The sequence below is a fragment of the Phascolarctos cinereus genome, unplaced genomic scaffold (assembly GCF_003287225.1).
Source record: "Phascolarctos cinereus isolate Bilbo 61053 unplaced genomic scaffold, phaCin_HiC Scaffold_1;HRSCAF=81, whole genome shotgun sequence".
Classification (NCBI taxonomy): domain Eukaryota; kingdom Metazoa; phylum Chordata; class Mammalia; order Diprotodontia; family Phascolarctidae; genus Phascolarctos; species Phascolarctos cinereus.
The window spans coordinates 194,706,167-194,729,383 of record NW_027555514.1 but is presented as its reverse complement, the minus strand read 5'-3'; the positions used below and the strand labels follow the sequence as shown (position 1 = coordinate 194,729,383).

General features: G+C 39.8%; 1 long non-coding RNA gene across 1 annotated transcript; it reads left to right on the top strand.

Moving 5' to 3' along the window:
- The first annotated feature begins 401 nt into the window (after positions 1 to 401).
- On the top strand, positions 402 to 22,571 carry LOC110218763 (uncharacterized). Its single transcript, XR_002327399.2, has 3 exons — positions 402 to 1,137; positions 4,419 to 4,619; positions 16,971 to 22,571. It is a non-coding gene; the product is annotated as an uncharacterized LOC110218763 (long non-coding RNA).
- The last annotated feature ends 646 nt before the right edge of the window (positions 22,572 to 23,217 follow it).

Here is a 23,217-nt window from a genome sequence, read left to right as displayed (position 1 = left end):
GAAAACAAAAACTCTAAGCAGGTTGGGGTCTCCTGTCTTGGCTGGATGAAGCTATTCAGGTTGTCCTCTGAGGACTTTCCTCTTCTCAAGCCATATATGGTAGTAAAGAGTAAGGCAGACAAATCTCTGAGTGATTCCCACCTTTCCAGCTGTTGGTGGTAGTAAAGGACCAAGTAACCTAGCCTTTCTAGCTAGCATATTTCTTTCCTCCAATTAGTGTTTCTGAATGGGAAAGATTTCCTCCAATCAGTTCAGCTCTCAGCAAGCAGCTTGTTCCTTTGCTTGTTTGGGTTTTTTTTTTTTTTGGCTAGGCAATGGAGTTAAGTGACTTGCCCAGGGTCACATAGCTAGTAAGTGTCAAGTGCCTGAAGCCAAATTTGATCTCAGGTCCTCTTGACTCCAGGGCTAGCACTCTATCCATTGTACCACCTAGCTGCCCCACAGTAAGCAACTTGTAAAGCCTGTTTTCCTCCACTAAACTTCTCTTAGATTAGATTTCTCCTCCTCCTCTTCCCCTTCCTTATTCTTTCCACTTCCCCCTCCCCCTCCTTCCTCCTTCTCCTCATCCTCCATTTCCATCTCTAGTCACTTACTGACACCTACCTCAAAGCAGGGGCTTCTTATGTGAAGTGACTCACCTCTACCTTTGAAAAACCAAAATTCACCTTTCTGTCAGACCCACCACAAGTAGACAATGTACAATTGTTGCATAACTACAAAAAAGTTTCCCAGCTATCACTCTTGACATCCACAGAATAACCATATATAGTTGAGCTTCTCAGAAACAAGACATTTTTACCTTCAGTAATTCCTTTTTCTCTGAGACACTGCTTTCTCTCCGGTACTCTCATCTTAGCACTTTTCTTGAGAGGCCATTTTATCTTGGATCCTCTCAGAATTGTCTGTGTTTCTGTCAAAGTAATGAGGTTGCTTTTCTCATTGTTTTCACCCAAATGTCTCTTTCTTTGCCTTTTTTTTTTTTGCTGAGGCAATCGAGGTTAAGTGACTTGTCCAGGGTCACACAGCTAGTGAGTATCATGTGTCTGAGGCCATATTTGAATTCAGTTCCTCCTGACTCCAGGGCCAGTGCTCTATCCACCATGCCACCTAGCTGCTCCTGTTGGCCTTTTTCGAGAGGTAAAAATGTCGAAATAAGTTAATGGTACCTATATACATATATAAGGCACTATGGAAAGTTTTGATTAGATTTCTCTACTAGTATCCACAGGAAATATGCTACTTCCTGAGGCGAAGGGTGTACCACCTGAGAGGTGTTATCTCTTTACTTTCCTTAGGTTCACATGTGAGTACTTTCTCTATCACTTACTGTGTAAATGAAACTTTTATTACTAAGCCTGAATGCTCTGAAACAAATGAAAAGTCTGAGAGAGTTTCTGGGTAATTAATAATGAATTTATTAATTGTGGCTAGCAGATAATAAGTTGAGGTCAGTGGTTCTCTGGGAAACCAAAGACCCAGAATGGAGGTCACTTGAATGTTTAGATGCCTTTGGAAAAAGGGTTATCCCTGAAGGGTGCAAAACAATTTTGACTGGCTAACAATTAATGAGGGAGTGAATATTATAATGAAGGTGGGCTTATTCTAATGAGGGACTGGGGAAATGTAATTCTAATCTTGTCAGCACTCTTGGACAAAGAGAGTCATCTCAAGCCAGACCAGTCCTGCCTGGGGAATCCAATAAAAAGGATCTATTCTCCACCCAGCTCTGAAACCATGGTCCAGAATTCACCTAGATTAGATCAGAAATAAGCTCTCCCAGTTGAGTGGGGTCCCGTCCAAGATTGAGGAGAATGTTTCCTAGTCAGCCCTGTCCTTCACAAGTACTGGACTTTGAATGAGGAAATAAAAAGAGAGGATCTTTGGGTCTTATATATAAAATTGGTTATTAATATATTAAGAAAATAATCATTTTTTTTAGCCTATAAGTAGAACTGAGAGCTACTCTAGGGGAATTGACAGATACTGAGGTTCCACTTAGATACAGACAATGAGACAGATAAGTGAAAGGTCCTTGCAATATATTTATGACCTTTGTGTCAGAACAGAGTCTCTGTCATACATTTTAGAATGTATAATGTTCACCTACAGCAAATAAGAATAACAGCTGTGTTATAAGGTAACTATAGACCAGGTTTTTCATTGCTTAATTATTGTTTCAAACAACATGATTTGATCCATTGCATATCCAAATCAATGTTATTTTCATCTATTTATAATGAGGTTTATTACATATATTTAAGATATACAATATATGTATGCATACAGCTGTTCCTTCTCTTTTCCTCTCCCTCCACCCCAATTTCTCTTTATCCCAAATCCCCTACAGCACAACATATTTTGGACTTTGAACAACTTGAAGGGAATGTCTCAGACAGACTAACCTCAACAATGGTATAACGGCATAACATTTATTTGTCAAGGACAAGTCAATCCAGGCTTGTTTTCCAAAGAGATATCTAAAATGATTTGACTAATTCCTTTAAATAAAACTGAATTTTATCCCCACCTCCGACAGAATCAAATTTGGCAGTCAGCATGGTTCTATGTTAATGAATTGGCTGTAGTATGGTGAAAGAGAAAGTCAACTTTAAAATAGTCTAAATGTTAAAATAGTTGTAAATGCCAAAAATCGGTTTACTCAAATTCAGAAAGTAATAGATGTTATTTAAAAGAGAAGTAATGAGAAATCTAATTAGGAGCTGCTATTTTATTTATGTCCCTAAATAATTCCTAACCATAAGAAACAACCAGCAACAGATAAGGATTCTGGTAGACAGTGCTCTGAAGAGTACCAGACTTAATAGGGGTATCAAAAGAGATGAGCCCCTCCTGGATCTCTGCCTTATTGCAGCAGAGGGGCTTGCCTAGGTCAATGAAACTATGAGCTATGTCATACACAGTTAGCCAAGACAGACCGTAGTAGAGTTCTGATAAAAGGTGATCCACTGGAGACTGAAATGGCAAACCACTCCAGTATCTTTGCCAAGTAAACCCCATGGACAGTATTAAAATGGTAAAAGACTGACACCCAAAGATAAGCCCCTCAAGTTGGAAGGAGTCCAACATGCTACTGAGGAATAGCAGAGGACACTACAAATAGCTCCAGAAAGAATGAAGTGGCTGGGCCAAAGCTGAAAGGAAACACAGCTGCAGATGTCAATAGTGACAAAAGGAAAGTCTGACTCTATAAAGATCAATACTGCATAGACACCTGGAATGTAAGATCTATGAAACAAGGTAAGCTGGATGTGGTCAAACAGGAGATGGAAAGATTAAACATCAACATCTTGGATGTCAGCAAACTTAAATAAATGGGAGTGAATGAATTTAATTCAGGTAATCATTACATATACTACTGTGGGCAGGAATCCTTTAGAAGAAATGGAATTGCCCTCAGTCAATAAAAAGGTGAGAAAAGCATTACTGGGGCACATTTTCAAAAATGACAGAATATCTGTTCAAATCCAAGGCAAACTATTGAACATTACAGTAATATAAGCCTATGCTCCAACCATTGATGCCAAAGAGGCCAAAGTGGATCAGTTTCATGAAGACTTACAATATCTTCTAGAAATGACACCAAAAAAAAGATATCACAATCATCAAAGGGGATTGGAATGCTCCAGTAGGAAATCAAAGATAATTGGCAAGTTTGGCCTTGGAGTGCAAAATGAAGTAGAGTTTTGTTAAGACAACTGTCATAGTAAACACTTTTTTTAAAAACCCAAAAGGTGATTCTACACATGGATATCACCAGATGGTCAATATTAAAAACAGATTGATTATATACCTTGCAGTCAAAGGTGGAAAAGCTCTGTACAGTCAGTTAAAACAAGACCTAGAGCTGACTGTGTCTCAGATTATGAGTTTCTCATTGCAAAATTCAGACTTAGGTTGAAGAAAGGAGGGAAAACCAGCAGACCCTATAGGTATGATCTAAAAAACATCTCTTACGAATACAAAGTAGAAGTGATGAATAGATTTTAGATTTTAGGGATTAGATATGGTAAATAGCATGCTTGAAGAACTATGGGTGGTGTTTCACAATATTGTACCGGAGATAGCAACAATAACAACAACAAAATCCCAAAGAAAAAGAAGATCAAGAACATAAAATGGCTGTCTGTGAGGCTTTACGAATAGCTGAGGAAAGAAGGAAAGTGAATGATAAAGGTGTAAGGGAAAGATATACCCAGCTGAACGCTGAATAGCAAAGAGAATATTATTGAGGTAAAAGAGTGATAGCTATCAGAAAAAAGGAAGGGATAGGGGCCTAAAGCTATTTCAAAGGCAAAAGACCTGACTGTGGTACCCAAAGGAAAGGGAAATCAAAATATATTCCAGGTCTTAATTATCTAAATTGTAGAATATCTAAACCATTTGTCTTTTCTTCCTAGCTACATACCATGTGACCCAGTTGGCTCGGGAGGTAAAAGTGAGGCTGGTGACTATGCACAGCTCTGCCTCACTTAAATCCAATTCACTTGCATGTCATGGCATCACCTCCCTGAAGTCATGGTCCTCTTTGAGAATGAAGGACAAACAACAACGATACACCATGTGACCGTTGCTGTGCCCATTAAAGGCTCTACCCCAAGGTATTCAAGAGAAATAAAAGGAGGCAAAATTCTAATCATCCCATTTATTCTTTGTGAGCAACTCTAGTAATACTGATTTGTGAGGGCCAAAGGAGGCTGCAATCAAGGGCAGAAATATTTGGGCTTGTCTTCATTAACTAAATTTCCCAGCTGGTTGGTGCCAGAGAGATACAAATATTCAAAGAGCACCTGAAGGCTCTGACAATGCTAATTCTGGAGTGCCTTGCTACTTTTTCCAGGTTAATTATGATTGTTTAGGATAATCAATTTGCAATCACACTTTCAAACTCCACCAAATTCCATCCCCCACCTTAAGCTCCTTCTTAGTCACACAGTATAATTTTGTTTCTGGATCTTAGTCATCTGGCTCAGCCCTCCAAATGCACATGTAGAGAGAGGCTGTAGAAGAGGAAATGGGGAAAGATCAGGAAGGTCCAGAAGTCAGGATGTTCCCAGAATCCATGGTTATATAGAATGCTACTGAGCAAGTACCTAGAGATCCTCAGTTCTGATCTCTATATTCAGTTCAATTCCACAAAAAAAAAATTTTAAAAAATATACATACGCACACACACATACATACATACATACATACATACATATATACACACGCACACACACACATATATATGTGTATATATATACACACACACAAAATGCTTACTATATTCAGAGTACTATGTAGGTACTGAGTGAAATATGAAATTTAGATCAGATGGGGTTTCTTCCTTACAGGTTCCTTATTTATTCCAGTTAGGGGATAAGATTAGTAAAGACAAAACTTTAATTTAAAAAAAATGGCCATCATTTATATAGCACTTCAAAATTTGCAAAATGTTTTTATATACGTTATTTATTTTTAACCTTACAACAACCTTATGAAGTAAATTCTAGAGTTATCTGTGTCACTATTTCATAGGTAAGGAAACCGAGACTCAGATTGAATGACTTGCCCATGGTCACAAGGCTAGTAAATGTCAGAGGCTGGTTCAAACCCAGATCTTCTTGCCTCTAGACCTAATACTGTATGCCTTATGTCATGTTTGTTGTTATTCAGTCATTTCAGTTACAGCTGACTCTTTGTGACCCATTTGGGGTTTTCTTGCCAAAGATACTGGAGTGGTTTACCATTTCCTTCTCCAGCTCATTTTACAGATGAGGAACTGAGGCAAACAGAGGTTAAGTGACTTGCCCAGGGTCACACAGCTAGGAAGTATCTGAGGTCAGATTTGAACTCAGGAAAATGAGTCTTCCTGACTCCAAGTTCAGTATTCTATCCACTATGCCACCTAGCTGTCCTATGTCATGTTACTTCCTAGTGATAATATGTGTTAAATGTATTAGAAAGTTGTAAAACAGAGGACTCTTTTCCTTCTGAGAACTCTCCTATATTGTCCCTTCTAAATCTGTTTCTCCAAATTGACAGAGATGATAAAGATGGAAATAATCAATGTTAGAAGGGATACAGGAAGACAGGTGCACTAACAGACTGTTGGAGAAGCTGTGGATTGGCCTAAGCATTCTGGAAAACAATTAGAAATTATGTGAGAAAAGTTACCAAACTGTTCATACCCTTTGATTCAGTGATATCAGTAGTGAGCACTTAGTATAATAAAATGAAAAACTGTGAGAAAGACCTCAGAGACACCAAGATATTCATAGGAACACTTCTTTTGGTAGCAAAAAACTAGAAAAAATAAGTCAGTGCTCATTAAATGGGAGAATGACTGAACAAATTGGGGCATGTGAATGGAATGGAATATTATTGAATGATAAAAATAATGACTATAGGGGCAGCTAGGTTGTGCAGTGGATAGAGCACTGGCCCTTAAGTCAGGAGGACCTAAGTTCAAATCCCAGTCTCAGATACATAACACTCGCTAGCTGTGTGACTCTGGGCAAGTCACATAACCCCAATTCCCAAAAAAAAAAAAGAAGAAGAAATAATGACTATGAGGAAATAAGAGAAATATGGGAAGGCTTGTATGAACTGATGCTAAACAAAGAAAGCAGAATCAATAGAACATACTATTGGTATTATTTTTAGCTTCACAATAGCCTTATGTGATCCCATAATCACATATTATGAGATCCCAAAGTGAACGATAACTACCCTGAAAAGTAGTTTGAATGTTCATTAAACGCGATGAATAATCTTCAGACGACCAATAATGAAACATATTTCCATCCCTTTCAAAAATAAGGGATGGCCTACAGGTGAAGAATTTGGCCTAAGCTGTTAGATGTAGTTGTTGTGATGGTTTGTCTTACTTAATTGTCTTTCTTTGTTACCATAATAGACAAAATAGTGCTTTTTTAATTGCTCTTAGGGATACAATTCAATTTAGGGAACATCTAAACACCCGTTCTGTGCAAGGCACTGTGCATGCTGCTGGTGATATGACTATATATATTAAAAAAAAAACCCCAAAACCAGACAATCTCTCCTCTTAAAGAAGCTTTCCTTCTCCTGGAAAGACACAACGAGTTCACAGGTCATAGGGTCATTAATTTAGAGGCCATCTGGTGTGAATCCCTGAGGCCCAGAGTGGTTTTCCCAAAGGTATCAGGCTACTCTGTCGAGGGCAGGATTCAAACCCAGTTCTTCACTCCTGGTCCAGTACTGTAACTACTAGAACTTGCTAAATAAATGAAAGCTATTTTCAAAGTTGTAAAAAGAAATTTAGAAAGGAAGTGCCTTAATAACTGGGAGATGACGGTGAGAACCAATTAAAATGGCCAGGGAAATGATATATTGAAAAACTCTCTCTCTCTCTCTCTCTCTCTCTCTCTCTCTCTCTCTCTCTCTCTCTCTCTCTCTCTCAGAATTGCATTTTCTCCTGGTCCATAGTTTACCTGAGAGACCCTTAGTAGTCTATGGATACTCTTAGAGAACCATGGCCCTAGCTCTTCTATGACTAAGAGAAGGGCATATTCTTTTTCCTCTTAAGGCAGTGCTAAGTTCCTTTTAATTATAGTGAAGGCAAGAGGTATTTGAGGTCATCATAAGGGAAGCTCTGTTATTAATCATTCATTTAACCATGAGTCAGAATTAACCCTAACCCCTAAATATGAAAGAACACAGGGGAATTATGTTTACCATCCCTGTGAACATCCCTAGTCTATGATGGGCATTCTCATGTGAACTTGATCTTCTACTTCTCATTTAGAATCAGGGTAGACTTCTGCTTGGCAAACAGCAATAGAACAACTGCCGTTAGAGCTGTGAATTGTTTCAACCATTCTGGAAAACAATTCGGAATTATACTAGAAAAATCACCAAACTGTATATTCCATTTGACTCAGTGATGCACGCCTCAAGGGAGTCAAAGAAGGAAAGTTTCTGTATATGCAAAAATATTCATAGCAGTGCATTTGTATTAATAAAGAACTAGAAACTAAATTTGTACCCATTAATTGAGGAATGGCTGAACAAACTGTTAGAGGAATACAAAGGAATATTATTGTGTTGTAAGAAATGGTCAATATGAAGAATTGTGGGAAATAGGAGAAATTGTATTAACTGATGCAGAGGGAAGTTAGCAGAACCAGAAAAAATTATATAATGTAAAGGAAAACAATATTGAAATACATCAGAACTCTGATTAATGCAAGGATGGATTAGGTCTTTAGTCAACAGAGATGAAGCAGGCCTCTGCTCAGCAGAAAGGTGATAAATGACAAGTAAGAAATAAGGCATGTGTGGTCAATGTGTTGGCTTGTTTTACTTAGTTGCATTCCTTTTTATAAATTCCATATTTTATTCTGAACTAAATGACAAAAAAGAGCGTTTTAATTCACACAGAGCACAAAGAGAATTCTATATGAAACTGTAGAACTGTTTCATGCCTCTTGCTTTTTAAAAATTATACAATAAATTCTACACATCACGTTCAAAACTGTCTTCCTTGTTTGAGCTCCCTTCTATATTCCTGTTCTCTTCTGCACATTTAAAAAATTTTACCATGATTCTTTTTTTTTTTTTTGCTATTTCTAATATTTACCCACTCTCCCCCAAAACACCTCCCCCAATTAACCAAAGATAAAAAAAGAAAAAAAATCCTGGTAACAAATAAGCATAGGTGAGAAAAACAAATACTCGTAGTTTCCATATCCAAAAATGCATATCTTTGTATCCTGTGTTTACCTTCCCTCTGTCAGGTGGCAGATAACACCCTTCATCATCAGTCTTTTGGAAATATAGCTGTTCGTTGTTTCGGTCAGTGTTCTTAAATCTTTTAAATTTGTTTTTCTTTATAATGCTGTTGCCTTTGTATAAATTGTTCTCCTAGTTCTTCACTGTTTATTCTGCACAAATTCTCTAAAATAGTCTCTTATCATTTCCTATGACAAAATGATATCACATTACATTAATATACCACAATTTATTCAGCCATTCTCCAATTGGTATTGGTAGACAATGGTTTCAGATTCAAATAGAAATGATTAAACTATTCATAAGGATTTCTACTAGAGCATATTGACTTAGAAAACTACATATTAAGAGTATATTTTGTTCTATTTATATTTATTTTGTTAAATATTTCCCAATTGCCTTTTAATCTGGTTTGGGCCAAACTCTGGAGTATGGGCAGGCTGCACATTTGACATCTCTGGTCTTAGGGCAATCTATTTTGTGGTTGTTCAATCATTTCTGACTCTTCGTGACCCCATTTGGGGTTTTCTTGGCAAAGATACTGGAGTGATTTGTCATTTCCTTCCCTAACTCATTTTACGGATGTGGAAACTGAGGCAAACTAAGTGACTTTCCCAAAGTCACACCACTAGTAAGTGAGTGACACTGGATTTGAACTTAGGTCTTCATGACTCCCAGGCTTGATGCTCTATCCACTGTGCCACCTCACTACCCTCCCTTTAGATTCTAGTTGTTTTCTTTTTTCTCCCTCTAAATCAATCGTTAGGATCAGGAAGTTTGTTTTGATTTTGACTATTTCCTCCCCAGTATCATCTTCTCTCTTAACCATCCTCTCTATGCCTACTTGTTTCTCTGTTGAATTTGATGTATTTTTACACCAGACTTTGTGTGCACTCAGTCCTCTGCTGTCTGTTTCAGATGTAGCAAATATGGTTTGATTCCCTCTCCCAGATCTAGCCTATCTACATTTCTACATTTCCCTCTCAGGATTATATGGTACTCTGAAGGGTTGGAAGTGTTCTCCTTTCTAGGGCCATTGGCTCAAGCCCTCACTGGTTATGATGAGGTCTAGAGGTTAGGGGTGCTGGAACCCCCAAATCATGACACGTGGGTCCTGCCTGAAAGAATTCGATCCAAGCCTTCTTTCAGCCAAAGACAAAGTTTATTAAAGATTGTCTATAATGGCCACACTCTTAAGGAATCTGAGCACCTGTGAGCTAGTGGTGAGATTGTAAAAATCTCAGCAGTGGCTAGATTACAAGAATCAGAGCATCTTAATGGAGACAAGATGGACCTTATATACAGAAAGACTGTGGTATGGATTTAGGAGTGGCCAAGTAGTTTGGGGTGACTGGAGGAGGGGTCTAAGGAGATCTGGATGGAAGTGGCCAGTAAACTGGGGTTAACAGAACTCCTGGGACCTGGACAATAGAGCCTAGCTAGGATTAAGTATGGGAAATGTCTGGGGGCCACAGGGAGGGCTAGGCTAGGTTAAGAATAACAGAATTGGGAGATTGGGTGTAGCCACAAGAAAAGCCAGTTGATGGGATGATAGCCTCAGGCAAACTCCAGAGATTTGGCCATGTGGGAAAGTCCAGGGTTTTTCCTTTTTGGGACTTAGCTCCCATCCTCTTCAGTTATGTTTCCACCAGTGACTAGCACGCTGGTTACATGTAATCACTTCATATCAATTAGAATTTACAAAGGAATATTTACTTATAAGATAAGCAAAGGACAAAATACAAACTACCTCTGGCCTGTATATAGAAGGTCATTCCCACAGGTCATTCCTTGCTCCTCAGAGCATCAATACTGCACTGGTTACAAAACCAGGATTTGAATGCTGGCATGCTTTTGAAAATCACAGAAGCCCACCTCTTTTACCTAAAACTGAAAGGAAAGAACACGGAGGCCAAGGACCAAAGTGCTTTTCTAGAACCACCTGACCTCAGATGTGGAAAGAGCCCCCAGCAACTTACGGCATTGTATTTTACTGGATGATGAGAGTAAAGGAGTCACCAGGATCCCTCAGATGTGTCCTATAGCTGAAAAGAAGGTGTCAAAGAGCTAGGCCAATGCCGACTCAGGCCTTTTGAAGATGCCATAGTTCTATCTACATAGTCAGCTGAAAAATTCCCTTACTAATATTGTGGTTGAGTGACCAGAAGCAGTTACAGAATGTCTATATGCATTCCATAGTTTCTCCAAAGCACTTTCATTCCATTACCATGACTCGCTCTCCTTAGCTTCTCTAAATGGGGAGCTGGTGTCCTAGGTGAGGCCACTAGGGGATGCAGTTGATAGAGCTCTGGGACTGGAGTCACGAAGACCTGGGTTCAAATCCAGCTTCAGACACTTACTAGTGGTGTGACTCTAGGCAAGTCATTTTATCTCTCAGTTTCTTTAGGTGTAAAATGGGCATGATAATAGCACCAACCTCTCCAGAGTAGTTGGGAGGATCAAACGAGAAAATATTTCTAAAGAACTTAGAACAATGCCTGGCGCATAGTAGTCATTTTATAAATGCATATTCTTCCCTCCCACTCTGGATATGTGCCATACCGCTATCACATAGATAAGAATGAGATTCATCTGATGCCCACTCCCCTCCACCTCTTACTCCATGTTTGTATAATCTTCTTCTCACCCACCAATCATACTTTTTGCTGTGAGGAGAAGTCTTTTGAGGTAGGGGAGAGTCATTTGAAAGTGACAGTAATGTAAAAAAAAAATTCCATAAATTATTATTTTTTAAATTTTTTAATTCATTAATTTATGTTTAGTTTTCAACAATTACTTCTATTAGCTTTTGAGTTTTAAATTTTCTCCTACTTCCTCCCCACCTCCCTCCCTAAAACAGCATGTAATCTGATGTAATCTGATACAGGCTCTACATATACATTCCTATCAAGCATATTTTCACATTAGTCATGTTGTAAAGAAGAATTAGAGCCAATAGGAGGAACCATAAGAAAGAAGAAACAAAACAAAATAGAAGGGAAAAAAAGAGCAAATAGTATGCTTTGATCATAAATTATTTAAAACCTAGTAACTCCTACAAGCCTTGTGTGAGTGGTATGGAGTTGTTGAATTAGATAAAGCCTTTTTCTCTATTCAAGAGGCTGAGACTTTTAGTGGGTGGTTCACCATCACCTGGGAAGGAATCCAGTATAGTGTACCTTTATTTCCCTTTCCCAGGAGTACTTAAATTATCCCCTGTATTTCCACAGGCTAGTGGACAAAGACCTAAAATGGACCCCACTTCCTGAGAGCACTGATGTTCACCACTACATTGATGATGTAAGGTTGACTGGTCTGGATGAGACCTCAGTGGCAGTCCCTAGATCAAATAGTGACCCATACGAGGGGGAACAGGTGAGAGGTCAATCCTAAGAAAATTCAGGCTCAGGGACAGCTAGGTGGTGCAGTGGATACAGCACGGCCCTGGATTCAGGAGGACCTGAGTTCAAATCCGACCTCAGACGCATAACACTTTCAAGCTATGTGACCCTGGGCAAGTCACTTAACCTCATTGTCTAGCTGCCCCCCCCAAAAAAAAGAAAAGAAAATTCAAACTCCAGCCTACTCAATCAAGTTTTGGGAAATATGGTTTATGGAGAGATCCTAGATGGTTGCAGACACAGATTAGAAGAAAGGAGGAGCAAATGGGGAATGTCATCAGTGGGTTTTGAGATGGAGGGAAGGGAAGAAAAAGAAGCTCACATGAAATAGCCTGAATTTTCTCTGTGAATTAAGAAGCAAGGTCATCGGATGAGAGAGGTCTGGAGGGGGAAGTACAGGAGGTCTGAGGAGAGAAGAAAAAATTTGAAATAGCTTCTATGGAGACGTAGATTATCAATTAGGGAAGAATAAAGGCATTATTTTACTGCAGGGAGGGCCCATTTCAAGTTGAATTTATCGTGCCTCGATTAGCAGGGCTGAGCGTCTCACCTTCCAGAAGTAATGTATAGCACAGTCTCTGGAGCTACTTCCTCAAGCCCTTCTGACATAGGTTGGGTGCCCAAAGAGCAGCTACTTCACCCAATACTCAACAGTCTAAGGCAGGGAGCCAACTTAGTTCTGGAAAGACAGTTGTTAAATTTTCAGTGTGAGTATTTACACTTCAGAAATCAAGTGTTACCAACCAGGGATTGATTTATTGTTTTGTTGATTTTTTAGCCTTTAGAAAGTGATGGAGAAAATGTTAATAATGCTAATTAAACTTAAAAGTGTGTCATATGCACATTTCCCCCAGAGTAGTTAAATATTTACCAGCACACCCCTATCCAGAATTAACCCTGAAGGGCTTCATGGGGGGGGTGTAGTGTTTTCTGATACTATAGCCTCACCTTATCCTATTGAGGACTGACCATAGGTAGCAGGATGTGTAGCAGCCTCAGCGTGTCAAGATCATTTATCAAGCTAGCTAATCACCAGGGAATCCCCTCCTTTGACCTCGACCTTTACCCATTTCAATTACAAGATTGTCAGTGAGGTAATTCTAAACCAATCTTGCCAGTTACAAGGCCTGACGTAGGCCAGTCTGATGGTTCAGGCTTGAGATTGGAACAAAATGAGATATTTTGATTGCTTTCCATCGGGGGGGGGGGGTGGAGAGGGATAGAATTTGGAACTTGAAATTAAAAAAAGTTTAAAAATATATTTTAAAATATTTTAGTAATAAAAATAAAATATAAATATGTAATAAATATACAATATATTATGTAATATATATTTGGTACAACATTACATCCACTTCTCATCCGTTTGATAGATAGGACTCCTCAGAGATCATAGCAGGTCTAGAAGATGAATAAGGCTATGTGCTTCATAGAGTGGGGTCCGAACTCATTTAGGTGGGTCTGACTGGTTTCCCTGTTATAGCTGGAGCTCCCTGGTGACGTCCCTGGTTTGTATTTCTTCCTTGTTCCACCCTGTGTCCTGCTTTGGAAGTATGGGTGCCAGCCCCAGTCTGGGAACATTTGGTATGCTGCCCTAGTTTGGGAAGTATTGGTCCCAGCCTCTAGGGTACGGCTGCCTTCACTTTGGAAGTGTCAATTTTTGCCCCAGCTTTGGGATGGATGCTGCCTTACTACCCTTTGCTTGTTGCCTCTGCTTTCCTTTTTCTGTTATAGTTAGTACCTCCAGGTAAGCCACCTGGCTTTCTCTTATGCTTACCAAACACAAAGGCTGATTGCTTTCAGCATTGACTGACAACTTATTCTTCTGGGAAATCTTTCCAAGTCCCAGAAATAGGCTCCAACAAATGCTTACTCTACTACTTCAAAGATCCATGATTTGTCACTGTGGGTACACTCTCTTCTTACACAAATGGCGACTCCTTCACACCTGAACAATTTGATGACACCAAACATTGATTAAGCTAATGCTTACTATGCACAAGAAACTATGCTAGGGGACAGGATACAAAAATGAACATGAAAAAGACCCTTTCCTCAAGGACTTTCCAGTCTACTTGGGGGGAGGGGGTTCAGAATATAGACAGATAAACACAAGACAATTTGAAGCAGGCCGGAGCATTAACAACTCTCTCTCTCTCTCTCTCTCTCTCTCTCTGTATATGTATGTGTGGAGGGGAGGGTGTTCTGCCTGTCTCCTAGTAGTTCAGATACTTGTAGATTATACAACAGTCAACAAAAAAGAGATTTGCTTAGTCATAGCAAGTGAAGGATATTCACCAGAGATATGACATCTCAAATTAATTTTCTTGAGCAAAGCTCCCTTGCTTCAGTTGTCCATTTTCCACCAGCCAAACATCAGAGGGCTTCTGGAATTTCCCAAGGTTGTTTTATACTTGGGGATCAACACAAGCCTGACCTTTTAGTCCTTTCAGCCAAACAAGTCTTGAGGATGGTCTCAATATCTTTTAAGGAAAAACTAGTTTAATTTGCATGGAGATAGGGGTTAGGATATTGCAACTAACACAGTGAGGATCAAGAAAGGCTTCATATAGGAAATAGCATCTAAATAGAGACTGCAAGGAAACTGGGAATTATGAGGGGCAAGAGTGAGGAGGAAGTGAATTCCAGACATGGTGGACACTTTCAGCAAAGGCACAGAGATAAGACGTGGAATGCTGAGTTTAGAAAACAGTTAGTGGTACAGTTTTGGCTGGTGCATAAAGGACCAAGACAGAGTAGTGTTAGTAAAGCTAAGGGAGGAGGGAACATGTTGGCAGAAAGTGTGGTCATCAGTGTCAAAAAATACAAAAAGTTAAAGTAGGTTTAAGATTGAGAAAAATCCATTGGATCTAGAAACCAAGAAATTATGGCAACTTTAGAGAGAGCAATTTCAGTTCAATGGCCAAGAAGCATTGAATATAATGGATCTTTTGTAAAAGTTTGGCTGTGAAATGGAGAAGAGCTAGAGGATGATAAATTGAGGGAATAGAAGGGTTAAGAGAAGGTTTTTTTAAGGATCATGGAGACCTAGTTATGGCATCAGGAAGGAGCCAGTAGCTAAGGAAAGATTGAAAATGATAGAGAAGAAAGTGAGAATCAAACAAAGAGAAATGAGAAGATGCCCCCAACCTACCCCTTTGTGGAAGTGAGAAGTCCATAGTCGTTACTTGTTGCATATACTTTTGGACTTTCTTAATGTGTTGATTGGTTTGCTGACTTTTTTTTCTGCTCTAAAAATATATTATTTGTCATACGGATAGCTCTCAAGAAGGGGGTGGAGAAGGGATATATGGGATACTGTGGTAATGTAAGAAACAGAAAACACCAATAAAAATTATAACAAGACAAAAAAGAAACAAACTAGCCCTTCAAAAATTATGAAAAACAAATAATTCAAAGGGCATGCTCCCAGAAGAGACGAGAGGGGTCAGGATTTAAGGCACAAGTAGAGATGTTGACTTTGGCAAAAAAAAGAAAAGTTACCTCTTTTTCAGAGAGAGGACAGAATAGGGGACAATGAGGAAAAGGTATGGAGTAGAGGAAAAGAAGGAACTTTGGGGATAGCCTTGCTTATGTTATTAAAGCAGGAACTGGAATTCTCTGTTGAGAATGAAAGGGAAAGGGTAGTTAAGGGGATTTGAGGGGAAAAGAGGAGGTTTGGAAAAGCTACTGAGAGGAGTGTGATAACCGCTTGAAGTACTATAAAGGAATTGTGATGCAGCAATAATGGTGAAGCTGAAATTAGATAACAAATTTATACTGAGATCCAGAAAGTACAGTAGTGTGACTTTCTCTAACAGTGTTTAGTAGAACAAGTAGGAACAGGGAAAGCAATGGTGGCAAGGTGTTAGCAGTGATAGGACAAGTGATCCAGGGACTGAAGATGAGAAGATAGTGTATATTTGATCTAGTCAATCACAGGGTCAAAGTTGTGAAGGTAGGAAAGTGAGGCTAGAGCAGAGATGAATAGTTATGGACAATAGAGCGGTGGAGTGCTTTCCTTAAGAATAGGAATATCATGAACAAAGTAAAGATTTCAGCACAGCATTTGGCAAATTACTTCATATTATCCTTGTGAAAAATATGAAGGGGTGTGGGCTAGATAATAGTACAGTTAGATGAATTTGGAACTGGTTGAATGACTGGATCCAAAGAGTAGTGATTAGTGGTGTGATATCAATGTGAAGAGAAGTTTTTAGTGAAGTCTCTTTTGTCTTTACAAACGGATATCGACCCTCGATCCTGTCCTATTCAACGTATTCTACCAATGACTTCGATACGTGTCAAATTTGCTGATGATAGTAAACAGAAAAGGTTAGCTTCCCTGGATGATATAATTTAGAAAGATCTTAATAGATGAAAATGATGGGCTGAATTTCACAAGATCTACATTTAGGTGCAGAAAATTGATTTTCCAAGTGCAGAAAGGAAAAGTGTGGATCAGTAGCGATCTGTGTGGAAAAAACAACTGGTAGTGTTCAAGGAAAAAAACGTTAGTATTGAACTGTACAGTTTAGGCACAAGTTTGACAGAAACAATTTTATTTACTTTAACTTTATTCTAAATCAGAGACATTTCTAGCCTAGAGAAAAAAAAGATATCTAAACTGGTATAGGCCACCCATATCCTCACATCTCTTTCTGCCCCATGACAATGGTAACTTTATAGGAATCTTGAATATGGAAAATATTATAATGTTATAAAGAATTTTGGGTACCATTCCAGAATTATAGTTATTACTTAATTGCTTCCCTGTTTGTTCCCCCTCTCCAGCACTGAAAGAGAAGATCTCCTCTCCAAGATCAGAATCATCAATATTGCAGTTCTTTCTGAATAAAAAAAGAAGACACTTTCCTTGGGTGGGTGACAGGCCAATTTCTTTAGGGCTTGAGGAAGTCAAGGATTTAAACCACTTCAAGAGATAAGTTTGGTTATCACCCTTTCTTCACATCCTTATTTCCTTTAAAAGAAAAGCCTTAGCTTTTATTCTATGCACTTTTGTGGTGTATGGGTTTTCAGAGAAAACTTTTACTTCTGGTGTGAGGGCTGCCGAGCTCTTTTCAGGGCTGCTTTCCATCTTTGATGTCCACCTGATTTATCCAACTCTCACCTACGGCTCCAAGAAATTGTAGCATGGGGAGTGGCCATGACCTAGTAAAGTGTTTCAGCAGATAGGCTAAACCAGGTTGAGGGTAATTGAAAGTCTCAAACTCATAAGTGAGTTAGAGGTTTGTCTACCCCAAGCATATGAAGACTTCCTTGGCAGAATAGGTGGGTGCGAACAATTTGTTCTAATGGGACATGCAGGCGGTGGAAGCAGGTGCTCTGGAGTGCTCAGAACTTGTTTAAACATCGAAGACATCAAAGTCATCCACTGAATTTCATGTCACCACCAGTCATCTTGACTTTTGTTCTGCGAGTGAACTTTGATGACTAGAAGAGAGAGTAAAGCTGACAACTTTGTGCAACTCTGCTTCACTTAAATCCAATGCATGTACAAGTCAGAAGATACCACCCACATCATTTTACTATTTTTACCTACCTGAAAGTCTTGTGGCAATGGGTAAGTGACAAAGCAGCAGATGTGTATGCACTGGGAGCTATAGTCACAACCCTGCACCCAGGCAGCCCAGCCCATAGGGTTGTCTTCGCATCGTACCAAAGCAGCAGGGAGATTCAGCAGTTCCCTGAGTGTCTGAGCAGACTTTTTTAAGGACCATACTATTCACCTCCTGGTGTGGGAAAGGGGCTAGAAAAGGTACCCTAAAACTTGTCCGCTTCACCTAACCTAATCCTGGCCTGCTTACTATGCAGCAGGCAGGGATCCTACCCGGCGGTCAAAACACAAAAAAATGTACAAAAACTTTTGCAAAGATGATTCCACTAACCATTGGTACATGCAATGTGTGCATACTGATAGACAATACTAAATCCAGTAGACCTGAAAGATGAAGAGCTCTTGTTGTGGGAAAACTTAGCAGGTATCACCTCCAAATAGCAGCCCTGAGTGAAATAGAGCTGGCAAATGAAGACCAGCTTACCTTAGTTGCAGCTGGATACACGTTTTTCTGATGTGGCTGCAGTGATAGAGAATACTGTGAAGCTGGCATAAATTTCATAATCAAAACTAATCTAGTTAACAAGCTTGTATGCCTCCCAAATGGAGTGAATGGCAGGCTCATGACAATGCAACACGCCACCATCATTATCACATGCTCCCACCACGATGAACCCTGATGAGGTCAAAGAAAAGTTTTATAAAGACCTGGATTCTCTCACCATCAATGTGCCAAAAGAGGACAAGTTTGTAATTCTGAGTCACTTTAAGGCCAGAGTAAGCACAGACTATCAGACTTGGCAGGGAAGATCTTGGGAAGAATGGAACCAGAAACAGCAAAGTGTTGCCTACTACTGGTCACTTACTACTGGAGACTTGTGGATCTCATGACCTTCTCATCACTAACATTGTCTTCCGCTTACCTAAATGCAATAAAACTTGATGGATGTACCCTTGCATCAAACATTGGCATTTAATATACTACATCGTTGTAAGGAGAAGATACAGAAGGATGTGAGAGTGACAAAGGTGATGTGTATCACAGAGCGCTGGATAGGTCATAGATTTATCCTCTCCTAGCCAAACATTTGCATTCAACAAAAGCTGTAGTTTCCAAGGCAAGACAACTACCAGAAGCTGTAATGTCAACAGTGCTTCTCTGAGGGTGAACCCTTTGTTGCTAACTTAGAGTGAAAGTTGAGCCAACACATGGTTGGCAAGAATAGAACTGAAAAGGAGTGGGAAGCTTTCAGGGGTTTAGTGTAGAGCACTGCTTTTACCCATCTGGGCCAGAACGCTTGCAAACTTCAAGATTGGTTTGATGAAAATGATGGTGAAATTCAGAAGCTGCTAAACAAAAAAAAAAATGAGAACTCTATAACACTTATCAGCAGGATAGTTTGTCTGGCTCTAACTAGGCAGCGTTTAACTCCATCAAAAGTAAAGTGCAAATATAATGGAATACTATCGTGCTATAAGAAATGATGAGCAGGTGGACTTCAGAAAAACCTGGAAAGACTTGTATGGACGGTGTTGAATGAAGTGAGCAGAATTAGGAGAATGTTGTACACAGTAATAGTCACATTGTACGATGACTAATGTTGATAGACTTAGCCCTTCTCAGCAATGCAAGGATCTCAGACATCTCTGAAGGTCTCATGATGGAAAATGCTATCCATATCCAAAGAAAGAACTATGGAGTTTGTAGATCGAAGTATACTATTTGCTATTTTTTCTTCTGTTTGGCTTTGTTTTCTATTACTTGTGGTTCCTCCTATTGGTTCTAATTCTTCCTTACAACATCACTAATGTGAAAATATGTTTAATAGGAATGTATATGTATAGCCTATATCAGATTGTGTGCTGTCTTGGGGATGGAGGCGGAGAAAAATTTAAAACTCAAAAGCTTATGGAAGTGATTGTTGATAAATTAATAAAAAAAAAAGAAAGAAAAAGTAAAGTGCAAGCAACGCTGAGAGAGATGTAGAATTCTTGGCTCAGTAAGAAGTCAGATGAAATTCAGTTTTATGCTGATAGTAACAATCCAAAGTGCTTTTATATGCTCTGAAGGCTGTTTTTGGGCCAAAGACCTATGGTGCATCTCAACTGCTCAGTGCTGATGGAGCCACTTTGATTAGTGATAGGGACATGATCCTGTAAAGATGGACTGAATGCTTCCACAGCATTGTCAACAGACTGTCATTAATCAATACTGAAACCAATCTCAGGTTGAAGTCAATGTCTCTTCAGCTGAACTTCCAACTGAAGAAGAAATTTTGAAAGCCATTAGGCTCCTCTCCTGCGGCAAAGTACCTGGTGCTGATTCTATTCCAACCTAGATTTACAAGGCAGGGGACCCACTGCTCATACAAAAGCTGACCAAAATCTTCTACGTAATATGGCAAGAGGCCCCAGGAGTTCAAGGGTCCCTCTATCGTCCATCTCTAGAAAGGAAAGGGAAAAAGGTCGTCCTGTGACAATCACGGGAATAGGGGTGTGAGGGAGGGTGTCTTTCTCTTAATAATCATTGCCAGCAGGATTCTTGCCAGAGTTCTCCTTGATAGGCTGATCCTTCATCTGGAAGATGGTCATCTACCTGAGAGCCAGTGTGGCTTCAGAAAGGGCCAAGTAACGGTTGATATGGTGTTTGCTGCCCAACAACTCCAGGAAAAATGCCAGAAGCAGAACAGAAATCTGTACAAAATGTTGGTTGATCTGGCCAAGGCTTTTGATACTGTCAGTTGTGAGGGCTTGTGGAAGGTCATGGCAAAATTTCGTTTCCCAGAGTTCATCAATATTGTTTGCCAGCTCCATGATGGTGTGCTTGTAAGGGTTCTGGATAACAGATGATGCTCTCACACTTTCCCAGTCACCAACTGAGTGAAGCAGGGCTGTGTGCTTGCTCCCATGCTTTTTGGCATGCTGTTTTCAGCGATGTTGTCAGACACCTTCAGTGAGGATGAAAATGGCGTCAAGGTCAACTACACACTGAAGGTAAATTATTTAACTTGAAAAGGCTACAAGCCAAGACTAAAGTGTAGGGAGAGTTGGTGTGCAACATTTTGTTCGCAGAAGATTGTTCACTCAGTGCAGTCTCTGAGGCTGAGATGTGCTAGAGTATGGATCGATTCTCTGCCACTTGTGCTAATTTTGGCCTGACAACACCAAAAAAACAGGTTCTCCACCAGCTAGCATTGCATCATTTATATGTGGAACCATCAGTTATAGCAAATGGAGAAATCTTGAATGCTGTGGATTAGTTCACTTACTTTGGCAGTATACTTTCCAGGGATACACACAAAGATGATGAAGTTGATGCACACATTGCCAGAACTAGTTCAGCGTTTGGGAGGCTCCAGAGGAAAATGTGGGAGAGAAGAGACTGCCTATCAAACTCAAGGTCTACAGAGCCATTGTACTGACCTCACTGTTGCATGCCTATGAAACTTGGACTATCAGTGTCATTCCAGGAAACTGAATTGCTTCCATTTGAATTGTTTTAGGAAGATTCTGAAGATCACCTGGCAAGATAAGGTACTGGACACTGAGGTCTTTCCTCAAGCGGCACTGCCAGGCATTCAAACTCTATTGCAGACAGCATAATTCTGACGGGATGGCCACATTGTTTGAATGTCAAATTCACGTTTGCCTAAAAGGCTATCTTAAGGAAAACACACACAAGGCAAGTGCTCACACAGAAGTTAGAAGTGATACAAGGACACTCTCAAGGTCTCTCTGAAGAACTTTAAAATCAATTGTAAGACACGGGAGTCACTGGCACAGGAACACCCTCTGCATTAAAGAAGGTACGGTGCTCTATGAACAAAGCAGAATTGAAGTAACTCAAAGTGCAAATTTGAAAACCTCTCCATTCCAAATGTTCATATGGACTATTTGTGCCTGGCCTGTGGTAGGGTCTTCTGAGCTAAATTAATCTAATCAGCCACAGCTGACATGTGGCCCTCTTCTAGTATGAAGGACAAAAACCAACTGAATCACTTTCTTAAAGGGAAATATTTATCACTTAATATTTCCAGAGAAATTAAAAAGGAGACTTTTTAATATACTTTGACAGGAGGTTTTAGTGGTCTTCTAGCTCAGTATGAGTCAACAGTGAGATGTGGCAGTCCAAAAAGCTAATGAGATTATAGGCAAGAGATAACAGTCCAGGAAGAACCTGGCTTCCAAGAGGGAATCATTTGGTTGGGGACAGGAAGAGGGTAGAGGAAGAGATTTGTCTCCTTGCCCTTCTCAAACTTTGGCCAGAATGTCTAGCAGATAAACATTCTTCCAGAGAGAGCCACCCCATCTTGCAATCTGAGAATTCATCATTTTGAAAATTCATTAGTTTGAGAGAGTCAGGGTAATAGCTGGACTGAGATATTTTCCCATCAGATATGAATATAGAGACCCAATTACTCAAGGCTGAATGAAGTTTCAAAAAGCAGACCCTGCCAAGCATAGGTCCTGTGCCTAGGAGGCGGTGGGTGGTGGGAGGTTTTGTGAAAACTCTATTAAAAGTTATTCTGATTTAGTGAACTGTTGTTTTCAGGACTGTTTGTGAATCAGTGTTGGGGGAGGTATCACCCAGTCCTCAGCTTTTGTATTACCAGCTATTCATCATATAGCAGGTCACCTCTTACCTATAGCAGGTCATTTCCTACCTGTTAAATATTATATACAGGCAATAGGGGAGGAGCTGAGATGCAATGGGCCATCCTCTTTTGCTGAAGTGGACCTATCTGAATTGTCTTGCCCTTGTTATGAAAGTTATCAATAAAAACCGGCTACATCTTGAATCCTTGCTGATTTCTAGTGATGAGCCTGTCAATGAGTTACTACCTTGATGTATTTTAATAAACTCCTTTAATTTTCATTTTCCTGAGTTTTGCCTGTTAGTCAGGGTGAAAGCCCAAATAAAGAATTTTCCTTTTAACAAATGGCAAGCTAGCCAGGATCTTTTGAGGACTTTCATCCCCGGATATCACTGTGGGCAGGCCTGCTCCATCCTCTCCATCCTCCCAAGCTGGCAGTATGCACTGTCTGATAGCAGACTGGAGTGGATCCTCTGCCCCCTGCTCCTGCCCCAGCCACGAGGTGAACAGGTAAGCCATGAAGTGGCAGAGAATTTAGCTCCACAAAACTCAGGACAGAGAAAGGAGAAATGCATCCCAAAACCCAAATTTTGATTTTTTTTTTCATTTGTGCACAAAAAAGGATAGATGGAAGGAAAAGTTAATGGAAGAGACAGGTAAGTACATAGCCTTGCATGTATTTAGATGGGAATACAGGAATTCATAAAGGGAGCTGGAGGAGCAAGCCTTCCGGGGACTCCTGGGTAGACAAGTTGTAATAGCTCGGCAGAATCCTGCCAATTATGTTCACAACTGAGGGGTGAGGCTCAATAGGGAATAGGAAAATTGTGGGGAAAAGGAAAAAAAATTGGCCAGATAAAGGATGGGG